This window comes from Uloborus diversus, chromosome 10 (assembly GCF_026930045.1).
Source record: "Uloborus diversus isolate 005 chromosome 10, Udiv.v.3.1, whole genome shotgun sequence".
Lineage (NCBI taxonomy): Eukaryota > Metazoa > Arthropoda > Arachnida > Araneae > Uloboridae > Uloborus > Uloborus diversus.
The window spans coordinates 73,186,366-73,192,718 of NC_072740.1; the positions used below are offsets into that span (position 1 = coordinate 73,186,366).

General features: G+C 35.4%; 1 protein-coding gene across 1 annotated transcript in view; it reads left to right on the plus strand.

The window, feature by feature from the left end:
* Positions 1-5,843, plus strand: part of LOC129231378 (aryl hydrocarbon receptor protein 1-like) — a 198,980-nt gene extending 193,137 nt beyond the window's left edge. Inside the window, exon 11 of the mRNA XM_054865675.1 lies at positions 5,723-5,843. The gene's annotated coding sequence lies outside the window, so the exon portion shown is untranslated. The remainder of the gene's footprint in view (positions 1-5,722) is intronic.
* The last annotated feature ends 510 nt before the right edge of the window (positions 5,844-6,353 follow it).

Consider the following 6,353-nt stretch of genomic DNA (forward strand, 5'->3'; position numbering starts at 1 on the left):
GTGTGACTCCATACTTGAAATGAAGCAATTTATGGGATCCTGGGGCAATTGTTTCCATTCGTTCAACAACGATGTACTCAGGCTATGGAGGGTCCCTGGAGGGGTGAGTTGCGAGTTGCTATTGTGCTCCCAAGAGAGTCCCAGACATGCTCTATAGGATTGGAGTCTAGAGGTATACTTATCCAACACATCCAGTGAATATCCTCCCCTTCAGGAAAATCATCGACCAGAAGAGCTTTATGTGGCCTTGTGTTAACATCCATTAAAATTAACTCACGGCTAACAGCGCCCCCTCAAGAGGTGAGCATAGGGCTCCAAGATTTCGATCCCTATATCTCGCAACTGTCACAGAGCCTCTTTCAAGGACATGGAGGGGTGTGCAGACATCCAACATGATGCCTGTCCAGACCGTCAAGTCTCCTCCTACATAATGGTCAATTTCGCGGATATTGGAGGGCAGGTAGCAGATCCCGTTTCAGTTTAACCGACTATTCATGTCCTACGTCCATGTGGACAGAAGCAGGAATCCGCTACCTGCCCTCTAATATCCGCGAAGTCGACTATTATGGTGGTGGTGGTGGTTTGACGTTCTGGGCAGGCATCATGTTGAATGGCCGCCCACCCCAACATGTCTTGAGAGAGGATCTGGGACAGTTGCGAGGTATAGGGATGTGGTCTTGGAGTCCTATGCTCACCTCTTGAGGGACGCTGCTATACCTGAGTTAATTTTAATGGATGTTAACACAAGGCCATATAGAACTTTTCTGGTTGACGAATTTCTGGAAAGGGAGGATATTCACGGCATGGATTGGCCAAGAAGTCTCTTTACTCCAATCCTGTAGAGAATGTCTGGGACGCTCTCGGTAGGGTAATAACAACTCGCAACACTCCCGGGGCTTTTTTGTTCAATTTTGCAACCGCTGTTTCATACCCTCTGACTTTAACGTGTGTTATTTATGATCATGCATGTGTATTATATATATATATATATATATATATATATATATACACACATTTGTGATTTCTCTTGTATTATGTTCTATCTTTAAGTGCTCCGATTTATTAGTGTAAAATTATGATACTTAGTGTAATTAAAAATTCTAAAAATTTACTTTGAAACTCATGACCGTCCTCCCCCCAGACTATACCATTTGGAAGCATCCACCTATACTAATGTTCAAAATGAGAGGAAAAAAAAGAAAGGTTCAAAAAATAATAAAAACTAGTGCTTCAAAGCTGCAAACCTTATTTGCGAAAACTTCGATTTATCAGAAACAAAAAGGAAGAGGGAGAGTTCTAAATATATATTAGGAGTGACTATGTGCTAAAAAAAGGTTATGACTCTACTTATGACTAAATTAGAATCTCCAAAGCATTTCCATCTTCAGCTGAAACATCCGTTCATTTGTTGGGTATCAAAAACTTCAATGTGCATGAATGTTTTCACAACCAAATTTGTGAAAGCATGTTTAATGCCTTTTCTTAAAAATCTCCGTTACAGTCATATAAAAACTGGACCAAACTAAATGTTTTTTTGAAATATGTAGAATTTTTTTATTTCTGACTTGAGCCTTATCTTCGGACCGTTATTGAGGAAATAGCATACGAACATACATGCGTTTGTATATTTGAAAAAATCGTGTTTGGTGTACTTAAGTAAAACTAGCACATTAACACAGCAAAACACATTTTTATCTTTACTTGAATTCACACATATTTTTCAAGTAAAGAACAATTCAAATAAATAAATAAATAAATAAATAAAATAAAATAAATAAGATATAAATAAATAATTAAATTAATAAATAAGTATCAAAATAAATAAAATATAACAAAAAAAAAAAAAAAAAAAACAAATAAATAAAGTAAATATATTAAACTTGGAAATCCATATAATACCTAATATTAAACATATTTCTTTGATTTAAAATTCAAAATCTGGCATTTGCTAATGATAGTTATAGTATTTATTAAAAGAAGAAAAACCTTTCATCTCTAGATCAGCAGACGGATTTAATGTATTGGCAACAATAGACACTTTCAATGGCGCAGCGGGGGGGGGGGGGGGGGCGACGGTGAAAACACCCCCTAGAGCCATTGGTTTTAGCATAAATGCCAATTCTAACAAGTTGTTTATGCATATGAAAGGGCTGTTTTTATCCAAAAAAAAAAAAAAAACCCCTGAAGGGTTTTTTAAAATCAACCCCCCCCCCCGAAGGGTTTTTTTTTAAATCAAAAAATCCCCTCCAGAAGGTATTATTCATCAAAAACCCCCCTCCAGAAGGTATTTTTGATCAAAAACCCCTCCAGAAAGTATTTCTGGCTGCGCTAGTGGACACTATTAACTAAAAATCTTCAACAGTTTAGAAATTAATTTTGATTTAAATTTCAGGAAATTTTGTAAATTTTAATAGAAAAAGAAAATCATCTGCATTGAGACGAATTAACATCTAAGGATGAAGAACACTATTGATTACTATTTCTGCTACCAGATTCCTTAGTATATGATTATTGAAAGCAACGGACTATAGTATGGCTCTAATAATAGGATGTTTCGCCTCGGAAGAATTTTCTTCCCGGAAGGAAGTGGAGGAATTCTTTAATTGAAACAAGTGAAATAACTATTGCTTAACTTATTGCGAAGCACACTGGGTATATCCTCATCCCTATTATAAACAAAAGGTGGTATAGTAACCCTTTGTTATATAGCGTTTTTTGGGAGACAACAAGAAAGTGCAACATATCCGAAAATGCGATATAAACCGAGGTCATATAAAGAAACGATTTTCAAATTAATGACATTCACACCAACAAAAATATCAGTTTATTATCATATTAGGACGATTTTGTAAACTTTTTTAAAAATAAAGTAGATAAAAACAAAAGCTTTGTTTTTTGATTCAAAAAAGAATAAAAATTTAAAAAAAAAACTTGTTTTTGAGAGAAACATTTATTTTTCTGTCATGGGGGGTCAAATGCAAAGTAACATTTTAAAAAAATATATAGTTTTCGGGAGACAAAAGAAAAGCGCCATACATCCGAACGAGCGGTTCAACGAGGCGCGATGTATCAAGGGGCCACTGCATTTTCATCCTTTACGCATCGGAGTTCAAGTTATCAGTGCGATACTAGAATACACTCAAACTGTTTTTGGGCAGTCTTTGTGTATGCGTGTTTTTTTTTTTTTTTTTGTGCGAATTTTTTTTGTGCGATACATGAAAATTTCAATCAGATTGGGACTCAATTGACGAAATTATTGAAACGAATGCGAGGAAGTATCTGCAAGTGATGACAGGGGCTCCCTGATGGGAGGTCACTGTGACCTCCCGAAAATTTTCTTATTCGGAAAATTTTGTCTGACTATTCGGCAAAATTATCATCGCTTGGTTTATTTTGTTGTCATTTAAAGAAACAATTCCTAGTTATTTCGTAAGTTTTTGGCGTTATTTTCTACGTGAGACTTTTTTATGCGGCCCCTATCCACCACATAAAAAATATTTTTTAACTGTGTTGTGAAAACTATTTTTATAGCTACTCGTGAAGGTTCCGAACGATTTTTTTATGCGGTCTCTATCCACCGCACAAAAACAATTTTGGGTGTAGTATTCATTGTCTGAAAAAATAATACGGATAAACTGGGACCTGATAGTAGGCAAACATGAGTATTCCTAATCGAGTCTAAATAGGAAAACATGAGAATTCTTAATCGAGTCTAAAGAGGCAAACATGAGAGTTCCCTAATCAAGTCTAAATAGGCAAACGTGAGATTTCCTAATCGAGTCTAAATATGCAAACGTTCAGTTCGACTTTGATATGTTTTCCCTAAGCAGAAATACAGGACTCGCTAAAACCATGTACCTTATTGCAGGAATGGCATGCAGGCAGCCTGGCTACATGGAGACCACATGTCAGTAAGTTATTTAAACCAATACAACCTCCTCAACCCTTTTTTCATAATCCGTACTAATATTCCTTAACAATATTCCTCTGATCTCCTCCCCAATCCTTAATGTTACTAATAACCAATTCTTACCTGTCAATTCCTGCATGAGTTGCATGGTTGTGGCGTGATGTATGTTTACTTGTATCTCTCCATTGTCCTGCTGTATCTGACCATGTATTAGAAAACCTCTTTGTCTAATTTCCTGATTAATGAATCCATGTATATATTTTTTAAATACTTAAAATGTTTAGTGCAGTTTTAGTGTATAGTATTGATTTAAGTTCTAGATGTTTGTACGAGTTATTTACAGTAGACTCCAAGAAGTTTGGCTTAATGTGGACCGAAAAGTGGCCGAGATAGTGAAGATGTCAGGTTATTGGGAATGCGCTAGCAGCAACAGGTTTTTTAGAGCGGGTTTTTTTTCTTCCAGAATGTGGCCGAGTTTTCTGGATTCGGCGAGATTATCGAGGACCAGGGTTTTCGTGCTCTACTTTTTTTTTTTATTCTTGTGTGTGCAAAATTCTGTGTTCCGAACGAAGAGCATCAGTGAATCCACTATAAAAATATATTTAAATCAGCTTACTGCGTATGAAATAAAGTCAACGCTATTAAAGGACGCAAATCAAAGAAGCTTTTAGAGAAAGGCATTGAAAGCGACTCATCACTAGAACCTTTCTGCATCTAAAACCCCTAAACTCATAATGTAATAATTTGTATTTTTGTGCTTCAATAACGTTGATGTCATTATTTTTCTTTAAAAAGACAAAAATTTTATTCCTTAGTTAAGTAAGATTGTGTAAAAAAAAAAAAAAAAAGTCGGATGGAAAAAGCAAAAGTAGTACATCAGTCAAAATCTTTTACTTAATTGGTTTTAAAAACTTGGAGAGCATTGTCGTTGAAAACACACAATCTAAAGCTCAGTGTACTGAAAACATTTTTCACTAACTAGTTTTGTAAAACGCATGTGTCTAAATCTTCACAGTTTGGTATTTCTGTTAACTGTAGCTCTGATACGGAAGAAAATAAAACACTTGTAAATGCACGAGGATTAAGCATTATGAGTTACATAATTGAAATTAGATTTAAAAAAAGAAATATTTTGTTGCTAAATGGGCCAACCTTTAAATGGCTTACTGGTATGAATGTAGGGGAGAGCTGGGAGGGGAATGGCACAGCGCTGCATTATTGCCAAAATGAGATGTGTAAAATTACTTCTAGCTTGTCCAGTAGACGTAGCACTTTTAGAATCTTGCTGCAACATCTACCAAAAGAGCTAGAAATATTTTTTCCAGTGTGGTGATTCTAGTGTCTGACTAAGGTTCAACTCGGTAGGTTATGGTTAATATGGCCGATAGTCTTGCTGGTATTCCAAGAGATGAACTAACAGTTGAAATGTACCAAACTATCTGCAAACATATAGTATGTGGGTCTAGTATATAAAGTGTCTGACCTAAGGTTCAACTTGGTAGGTTAATATTGCTGATAGTTTTACTGATATTTCAAGAGATGAACTATCCGCAAAGTTATAGTATGAGGGTTTAGTAGGTAGAGTGTCTGACTAAGGTTCAACTTGGTAGGTAAATATGGCCGATAGACATGCTGATATTTCAAGAGATGAACTAACAGTTAAACTATTCTAACTATTATCAGAGTTATAGCATGTGGGAAGATTTCACAAGATTCTCTATTAAATATGCTCTTCCTTTTAGCTTTTCATTTCAAGTTTATTTATAACGCATTTCATTATATAAAAAATGTTAATTATTTTTTTTCTTGCAGCTAGCACTGGTGAAGAGCGAAGTTGGGCGACCTGTCTCTCAGAGGCACATCGGTAACCCTTTGCTATCGATATCTGAAGTCACTAACACACTTCTCAACCACGAGTAGATTGAACTGGACCCTACCGATAACTTCTGTCAAATGCTGGAATGCTTTTACCAAAGGTTGTGAGCACGCATTTAAGTCAACTTTCAACTTATGAACTAATTCGTTCAAAAAAAAAAAAGTGATAACTTGAACTTCAAACATTGTTGAGAAAGAACTTTTTAAATTATTCCAATTCCCATCGTGTTATGCATTACATTTTCATACAAGACTCATTTGTATGATATATGATCTCGAGACTCATGTTATTGACGGGGGTCTTCATGTAAGGTATGAGTTCTACGTGCATTGAGTGTTTCTTGTTCCTTGTACATCAAGTCTAATTGTATTATTGTCATCGTTTCTGATAGAAAATAAGCTATCATGTGACTTTGTGGCTTGCAATAGTTAACTTCTGTATTCCTACATGAATCCAATACTTTTTTGTCTATTTAAAGGATGAATTTTGCCGGACGTTGAATACGAAAGCATTTAAAAAAAACGCTGAAACACTGAATGTGTTTGGATGATGTACTTATTGTTAAAC